General features: G+C 45.4%; 2 non-coding genes and 1 pseudogene across 2 annotated transcripts; all 3 read right to left on the reverse strand.

Annotated features, from left to right (window-relative positions):
• Positions 1-5,718: 5,718 nt before the first annotated feature.
• Positions 5,719-9,470, reverse strand: LOC135554403 (large ribosomal subunit protein uL3-like; annotated as a pseudogene).
• Positions 5,934-6,063, reverse strand: LOC135554903 (small nucleolar RNA SNORA54). Its single transcript, XR_010457772.1, has one exon. It is a non-coding gene; the product is annotated as a small nucleolar RNA SNORA54 (small nucleolar RNA).
• Positions 7,054-7,136, reverse strand: LOC135554909 (small nucleolar RNA U83B). The gene has a single exon (XR_010457778.1). It is a non-coding gene; the product is annotated as a small nucleolar RNA U83B (small nucleolar RNA).
• Positions 9,471-9,627: the final 157 nt, after the last annotated feature.

Genomic DNA, 9,627 nt, shown 5'->3' on the forward strand with positions numbered 1-9,627 from the left:
TTCTGGTCCCCATAAGGGATTGTATGATTTGTGACCCACTGCCTCTAAATGTTGAAAGTAAAGAGACATTAGACTAAAATGCACCATATATATCCCATTTAGCAGACGCTTTTGTCCAAAGCGACTTACAAGTCGGCTGGGGCCACTACTTTTACATATGGGTGGTCCCAGCGGGAATCGAACCCACGACGCTTGGCGTTGCAAGCGCCATGCTCTACCGACTGAGCCACACAGGACCATGAACTCCTTCTTTTCCTCCACTGGTAACTGCCGTGGCCAAACTTGGAGGTGGTGTCGATGAACTTAGGGTCGATCTTCTCCAGGGCCTCCCGAGTTGCACAGTGGTCTAAGGTACTGCATCACAGTGCTAGCTGTGCCACTAGAGATTTTGGGTTCGAGTCCAGGTTCCGTCGCAGTCAGACGCGACTGGGAGATCGCGTCTGACTGCGTCGTCCAGGTTAGGGGAGGGTTTGGCTGGCAGGGATGTCCTTGTCCCTTCACAGACTAGTGACTCCTGTGGTGGGCTGGGTGCAGTGCACGCTGACACGGTCACCAGGTGCACATGTGGTGTGTCTTCTGACACATTGGTGTGGCTGGCTTCTGGGTTAAGTGGGCATTGTGTCAAGAAGCAGTGTGGTTTGGTTGGTTTGTGTTTCAGAGGACACACAGCTCTTGACCTTTGCCTCTCCCGAGTCTGTACGGGAGTTGCAACAATGAGACAAGACTGTAACTACAGTGCCTTGAAAAGTATTCATCCCCCTTGGTGTTTTTCCTATTTTGTTGCATTACAACCTGGATTTTTAACTGGATTTCATGTAATGGACATACACCAAATACTCCAAATTGGTGAAGTGAAATGAAAAAAATGACTTGTTTAAAAAGATTCTAAAAAATGTCAAACGGAAAAGTGGTGCGTGCATATGTATTCACCCCCTTTGCTATGAAGCCCCTAAATAAGATCTGGTGCAACCAATGGTAATTGAAGTTAGATAATTTGTTAAATTAAGTCCACCTGTGTGCAATCTAAGCGTTACATTATCTCAGTACATATATACAACTGTTCTGAAAGGCCCCAGAATCTGCAACACCACTAAGCGAGGGGCACCACCAAGGAAGTGGCACCATGAAGACCAAGGACCTCTCCAAACAGGTCAGGGACAAAGTTCTGGAGAGGTACAGATCAGTGTTGGGTTATAAAAAAATATCAGAATCTTTGAACATCCCACAGAGCGCCATTAAATCCATTATTAAGAAATTGAAATAATATGGCACCACAACAAACCTGCCAAGGCAAGGAGGGTATTAATCCGCGAGGCAACAAAGAGACCAAAGATAACCCTGAAGGAGCTGCAAAACTCCACAGCGGAGAGTGGAGTATCTGTCCATAGGACCACTTTAAGCTGTAAACTCCACAGAGTTGGGCTTTACGGAAGAGTGGCCAGAAAAAAATCCATTGCTTAAAGAAAAAATAAGCAAATACGTTTGGTGTTCGCCAAAAGACATGTGGAGACTCCCAAACATATGGAAGAAGGTACTCTGGTCAGATGAGACTAACATTTAGCTTTTTGGCCATCAAGGAAAATGCTATGTCTGGCGCAAATGCAACAACTCTCATCACCCCAAGAATACCATCCCCACAGTGAAGCCTGGTGGTGGCAGCATCATGTTGTGGGGATGTTTTTCATCGGCAGGGACTGGGAAACTGGTCAGAATTGAAGGAATGATGGATGGCGCTAAATACAGGGACATTCTTTGCATTCTGGTTTCAGTCCTCCAGAGAATTGACATTGGGACAGAGGTTCACCTTCCAGCAAGACAATGACGCTAAGCATACTGCTAATGCAACACTTGAGTGGTTTAAAGGGAAACATGTAAATGCCTTGGAATGGCCTAGTCAAAGCCCAGACCTCAATCCAAATGAGAATCTGTGTTATGACTTAAAGATTGCTGTACACCAGCGGAACCCATCCAACTTGAAGGAGCTGGAGCAGTTTTACCTTGAAGAATGGGCAAAAATCCCAATGGCTAGATGTGCCAAGCTGATAGAGGCATACCCCAAGAGACTTGCAGCTGTAATTGCTGCAAAAGGTGGCTCTACAAAGTATTGCCTTTGGCGGGGTGAATAGTTATGTCTGCTCAAGATTTCTGTTTTTTTGTCTTATTTCTTGTTTGTTTCACAATAAAAAATACTTTGCATCTTCAAAGTGGTAGGCATGTTGATAAATCAAATGATAAAAACCCACAAAAAAATCAGTTTTAATTCCATGTTTTAAGGCAACAAAATAGGAAAAATGCTAAGGGGGATGAATAATTTCACACACCACTGTACCAATTGGATACCATGAAATTGGGTAGAAAAAGGGGTTAAAAAAATAATAATAGCAGAGGCAGAACTGTGCTGTTTCATATTTGATAAAGCCCTGAGAAGGTACTTCAGAACAGGAGTGATTCTTCCAGGCCATTACCTGAACAGTTGACCTCACCTCCATTAGAAAAGCAGGGAGTAATTAGTTCTGTGTTTTACAGTGTTACTGGCAGATTTGGAGAAAGAAGTGATATTGTGTTTAAGAGTGCTGTAGAATTTGGGACTGGACGTATCTGTGCTTGCACTGCAGTGAGGGTCAGTGCCTCTGGAGGTTATTATTGTAGTAGGATGTCCCTTGGGGGTATCCATACCTATGTAGGACATGCGAGGGTTAGGTTAATAAACAGGCTGGAGCTAGAACCTCATTGTCGCGCGTCTTTATTTTAGATCGTACTACAATTATTACACAACACATGTCCATGACTCTCCCTCCAGACACTGTATCACTTCTTTCAGTGGATGCATCATGTTCATATCACATTCTTTGTTTCCCCTCCTTGGACCTCAACGACAAGAAATACTTCCGTTGGGGAAAGTTTTGAAAAACTGAAATGTGCTATTGTGTGAACAATGCTCCAAAGACTTAAAGTAGCACTCCAGTCTCATTCTCACCTCATTGAAGACCTGATTCATTTAACAAAAGGCACATCTCAATAGGTGTTCCAGGTATGTCTGACATGGCACAAGTGGGGGTGTTCTCTATTGCTCTTCTATTGTTCCTCGAGCCAATGGACTTCCCATCAAACCAACTCATTGAATGCCCTCCTCCTGGTAGTTTGCAGTTGTGTCTAAAAAACACTATTTTAATCAAAACATATTTGTTTACCCTTTACTGTGTGTACTTTACTGTCTTTATACTTGGGATATCACCTTAACAGGAAAAGCTTAAAAATCACTGGAGGACATCTTTAAGTTAATAGGAAATAAGGACCTTCAGAAAATTTTTTTGCAAAGGGTGCAGAATACTGTATTATGCAGAGATGTGTAGCGGGAGACGTGAGGGACGTCTAAATGGAGTACGAGGCCCTCAGGGTCCTCCTCATTACCTGCAGAAGTGGAGGTGAAAGCACTTTTGAGTGGAAGGCTTAATTGCTGTATAGAGCTAGGTGAGCTCTGAACTGAAGCCAAATATGGGTAGAACACATGGACATACACAGAGTGTACAAAACATTAGGAACACCTGCTCTTACCATGACAGACTGACCAGGTGAAAGCTATGCTCCCTTATTGATGTAACTTGTGAAATCCACTTCAATTGGTGTAGATGAAGGGGTGGAGATGGGTTAAAAAATAATTTTTAAGCCTTGAGACAATTGAGACAAGAATTGTGTATGTGTGCCATTCAGATAGTGAACGGGCACGACAAAATATTTAAGTGCCTTTGAACAGGGTATGGTAGTATGTGCCAGGCGCACCAATTTGTGTCAAGAACTGCAATGCTGCTGGGTTTTTACATGTTCAACAGTTTCCTGTGTGTATCAAGAATGGTCCACCACCCAATGGACTTCCAGCCAACTGTTGGATAAACCTGTCAATAATCAACTGACTGGCTTTCTTGATGTTTATAGTATTCTCTCAAGTATGCAATCTGGCTTCCGCTCAGGTTATAGGTGTGTCACCATTGCCCTTGATTCTAAGCAACATTGTGCTGCTATTTTTATTGACTTGGCCAAAGCTTTTGATACGGTAGACCATTCCATTCTTGTGGGCCGGCTAAGGACTATATGTGTCTCTGAGGGGTCTTTGGCCTGGTTTGCTAACTACCTCTCTCAACGAGTGCAGTGTATAAAGTCAGAATATCTGCTGTCTCAGCCACTGCCTGTCACCAAGGAAGTACCCCAAGGACGGTGCAGTCCTCTCAGCACATACCAAAGCTGCAGGTGTATGTAGGTTAAATCTAGACTTGGTTTCCTCTATGGTTAATCACTCCTCTTTCACCTCAGCTGCCAAACTAACCCTGACTCGGATGACCATCCTACCCCAGCTACAGAGATGTAATTTATAGATTGGCAGGTAAGGGTGCTCTCGGGCGGCCAGATGTTTACCATTCGGCCATCAGAAATGACACCAATGCTCCTTATAGGACACTACTCTGTAAACAGGTCATCGCTGTATACCTGTCGCAAGACCCACTGATTGTTTTATAAATAAGCATGTCTTAGGCCTCACTCCCCCCAATCTGAGGTATCTACTGCAGCCCTCATCCTCCACAACACCCGTTCCACCAGTGACATTGTGCCAAAGTTGCCACAAGCGGAAACATTCCCGACCCAACAAATTGAGGCTATTGAGGGCAAAAGGGTGTGCAACTCAATAGGTGTTCTTAATGTTCTGTACACTTTGTATAGCCAGTTGGCTGAATGGAAAATGACTTGCATTTAGAAAGACATTTGGCTGTATACTTTGTCATGTAAAGCAATGGTCGAAAAGGAATTTATCTAGACATAACATCCTGATTAGTGCGCTCTGGGCTGCAGTGTTCTTTCCCTTGAAAATCCAGACAGCAGCGGGCCATATCACAATAGTCCAGTCACTTTCAGTGTTGATGGAACAAGTGCCAGGATGTTACCCTGACAATTCCCAATATGCACAAAAATTTTTGCAGAGCATTTATATAATGCGTACATCTCGCAGTGTAACAATGCAGGCAGTATGAGATTCACAACTCATCTATTAGCCTTTAACTGTACTAATTAACCACAACTGCTGGTTTCAGTATTCACCGAGCTGTCACCTGCAGCTTCCCAATATGCTAACAGGCAGCGGTACAGGGCCACCAGTACTGCCCAAATGCAGCCTTCAGCTCCCCCAAGGTAGGCAACCACTACACTCAACTACAGGCAAGCAGTGCTTTTAAGTCAGCTTATTTCATGAGTCATGTTGACCGTGACAAGTTTGAGGGCTGATTGTCAACAGGCAGTATGCACAGCCAAAATGGACCGTATAAAAATAGTGAACAATTGGCTCAATTTTAAACTGCATTATTTAACTGTACAGCAACGTGACTAAATTAACAGAAATGTTAGAAGCACTCATCGAAAGCAAGTCTTAAGGGGTAGGTCAGTTCTGTGCATCTGTCCAGTTTGAGTCTTTGCACACCAGTGTCAAACAATAGGTGGTACAAACAGTAGCTACACAACTTTGTGACAAAATAAACAAGTCAAATTTTTCCAAAGGCTGCAGGGCTGTCAGCTGTCCTACACATCAAGACTCATTTAGCAAATAAGCAATTCGTTTTTTGTTGAACCAATTCATGCATCAACCCAAATACAAGAACTCAGTTTGCTGGGCCCACGTAGGCCTCAGCCTCAGATTAAAGTGTGAGATTATGCATATCGTAAGAAACGAGAAAGGGCTTTTCACTGGTTTTATTATTAAACAACTCCGCAGTGCAGCATGAGGACTCATAGCACCAGACAGAGCTAGAGGACACGACATTTAGGCAGTCTCTTCCTTGGCAACGCGGTCCTTCTTGAGTGGTCCCTGTAGACAAAAAGGACAAGTGGTCAGTGACAATGCATATACAGAGTTTAATAAGCAGCCTCTAAGCCATCTGTGGCTTTAGGGGTTATGTTCCCAGAGAGTGAACAGGGAACAGCAAAAAAGGATGTTGCTCCCCTGCCTCACTGAAGTTTGATCTAGCACCTGAATGGAACCCAAATTCATACAAAGAGTGAACCAGGTTACGATAAGTGCACTATGGGCATAGGGGACGGAGCTGCAATGCCGGTTGTATGTAACTAGGGTGGGTCCACTACATTGATCCAGGGGACTTGTGAAACAGTGTGAAGACAGGGGAAGAGATGGGTAAATGCCATGGAAACAGAACGCACCATGAACGCCTTCTTTTCCTCCACCGTCTGGAAGCGGCCGTGGCCAAACTTGGAGGTGGTGTCGATGAACTTCAGGTCGATCTTCTCCGTGGCACGACGGCTGGACTGCACCAACAGAGACTGAAAAAAGCAGCACATTTTTAAAAATACAGATTAGTGATGAATTCCTTTAACGGGCCACAGGACAGGACAACATTTAGCGCATTGTCCATCTGGTATGAAACAAATGCCCTAAAGTCAATACACGTCAGAAGTCTACATGCAACAGGGCCAGCACACTGCCATTAGTTTCATCGACCCAGGGAGGGAACGACCTGTATTTAATATGCATTTATTAAGTTCAGCCAACCTATAAGTACCTAAATGCCAAAACATTGGAATAAGCATGCATAAGATGGATGTCGCTTTCCTCACCTTACGCAGGGTTAGCACCCTCTTCTTGACTCCAATTGTGCAGCCCTTCAGCATGACAAAGTCATTGGTCACCTCTCCGTAGTGGACGAAGCCACCCAAAGGGGTGATGCTCTTGTTGGACAGATCGTACTCTGTGGCGGCGTTGTTCTTCACCAGCTTGCCGTCCTTGGTGTGGTAGCCCTGGCCGATCTTGTAGATCTTCTTGTTGATCTCTGTGCGGTGGTGGTAGCCCTTCTGACCAGCACGGGCCACGGAGAAGGCCACACGGGAGGGATGCCAGGCACCGATACAGGCCACCTTACGCAGACCACGATGGGTCTTACGGGGAGCTTCTTTGTGTGCCAACGGCTGGTAACACCTAAAGGGGAAATTTCAATGTTTAGTACCCGAGGACTTAGCATGAATAACTGAGGCTTGGTTAACTAATGTCATTAGTCAGGTTATGGTCTCAGAAGGCAGCATGGACCGTATCCTCATGTGTGTCAGACGCCATGCCTGATGCAGTGTTCCGTGTCTCACACACAAAGCCCTTCTTAAGACACATACCTTTGTATCCGTGACCCTTTGTGACACCGATGACGTCGATCATCTCATCCTGGGTGAAGACATTGGTGATGGGAATAGACTGCTCCAGCTTCTCACGGGCCCAGTCCACCTTGTCAGAGATGGAGCCTCCATTGAGCTGCACCTCCATCAGATGGGACTTCTTCTGCCTCAGGGGCAGCAGCCTCATCTGGAGGGGGAGGAGAGAGGCAGGTGAGCCTGCTAGTCCTGGGACAAGTATAGCTAGTACAAACGACATGTATTACACCCAAATTTGGGTTTAATGTGATCCAGGGGACATTGTCACAGACAAAGGGAGATCTGACTCATTAAAACTATGTGGCACTGCAGGGAGCGTATTCTATCCTACTCACCTGCGTGTGGGCGATGATGCGGACGACCTGGCAGTACTTCTTCATGGAGGCAAAGTCCTTCTCCAGCTGCTTCTTGCCCTCGTCATCCTGCCACTTCTTGCAGTACTTTGTGAAGGCCTTCTTCTTGGACTTGTACCTAAGAGCATGCAGCACGACCAGAGGGTAGGGGAGAAGAGGCACACGGGTTGGCACAGGCCCTTCATAACCCCAGGGGGCCAGCGGAAGAACACTGCACTCAGCTGCTCGCCCAGCCTTCACAGGGGCGAAGGGGGCAGTTACAGCTTCAGAAGGGTTTTCGGCTCATGGCGCGGTTTCTAAGAAGCGCTTTCCACCGGCCAGAGGAGCCCGGAGCTCATCAGGCCACGAGGCACCCGAGCGGAGCTGCCACCAGGGGGGCACCGGATGTTTAGACTCACTCACTTAAACACCACATGTTTTATATGTCGAGCAACATGCTTCAAAGCTCATGTTTAAACGTAATTATACACAGACCAATAGTCAAAATGTTTGTTGAAATATCTATTCTCTTTCACGAGTATAATTACTCACCAGTTCCTGTAGAAGCGACGCTTGCACTCGTCACTGATGTGCTCAGCGAAGATGGTCTTGAAGGAACGCAGGCCACGGGGGGTCTCGACATAACCCACAACACCCACCACAACCATGGGAGGAGTCTCCACAATGGTCACAGCCTCAACCACTTCCTTCTTGTTCACCTCTGTAGGAAAATAGTCAGGTATAAAGGTTAGCAATACAGGAATTCCACAGTAGACTTAAATTGCATAATGTCAATGCTAACGACTGCGCTCAGTGCTCGACATTCATCAAGGGTTAGACCCAATATGTCCGCCCGTCGAGGGGATCATCACAGGCAGAAAACACAAAAACTAACGCAAGACCGAAACTAATATGGCTTGGTTATGTATTCATAGAACCCACAGCAATATTCACCCAGTCAATTAAACAAAACAGAATGAAGCCAAATACTCACTTGAGCCAGGTCTGTCGACTTCACGCACGATGTGAGTCATGCCAGCCTTGTAGCCAAGGAAGGCAGTCAAGTGGACTGGCTTGCTGGGGTCATCCTTGGGGAAACTCTTCACCTTACCACGGTGACGTCTGCTCCTCTTACGGGGCAGGAAACCCAAGGATCCGTGGCGGGGAGCCGAAAATTTACGGTGGGACTGTGAAGACAACGCAATTCAGCACATTGTCCATGAGGCATACAAAACTATATGAACACACTTCAGTCAGTATGTCAGAACTCGACATTGAACAGGAACAGCACGAGGCCAACCATTCTGTCCGCCCGTCGAGGGACTCGTCACCCATATTTAATGTAACCTACTAAATAAATCCCAATTAAATAAATCACAACTGAAGGATGTGAACAGTCTTGGAATAAACATGTGTAACGGTAGTCGTTAGAGGGTCGGAGGACCTTGACTAGCTACTGTTGGGCGGGCTAATGGGTCAGGCCTCATAAGGTAAGGCCCGTTAGAAAACGGTAGAAATTTAACTAGCACGTTGTCAGATTTAAACCAGTTTGATTGTGAACTAACGTTACAAAATGTCTATTTAAAATGTATTTGAGTAACAAAGCATGCTAGGCCTCAGTGGATCAGCCATTTTAAACTACCAGTATGCCAACGATTACTTCATACATTCATTCTGTAATAATCTAAGACCATGCTATTATGGTAAGGTCTAACATCATACAACTGTATTATTTAAAGATAGACACATCTTACCTATTGACTTAAAGAGGAGACATAAGATTTGCGGAAGATGCAAAACGAATTGAAGCCGCAAGTCTCAAATAAGAAAGAGGAACTCACCATTTTGTCTCAGAGCCGATTGAAAAAGAGGCCTATGTAAGGGGGATGTTTGGTATTTATACAAGGACGTGACCCATCACGTGATTAACGTCGCCAACCAGCATCATGGCTCCGCCTTCCTGCTGAACAAACGCTTGCTTCAAAATCTAGAATTCCACTGTAACTGAAATGCATCAGCTAATAGATAAGGCAAAAGCTCTTGTGATTGGCGCAACACCTTTTTTATTTTACAACTGTCCATCTCAACTGGTTCTCAACTA

The sequence above is a fragment of the Oncorhynchus masou genome, chromosome 14, assembly GCF_036934945.1.
Source record: "Oncorhynchus masou masou isolate Uvic2021 chromosome 14, UVic_Omas_1.1, whole genome shotgun sequence".
NCBI classification, from domain to species: domain Eukaryota; kingdom Metazoa; phylum Chordata; class Actinopteri; order Salmoniformes; family Salmonidae; genus Oncorhynchus; species Oncorhynchus masou.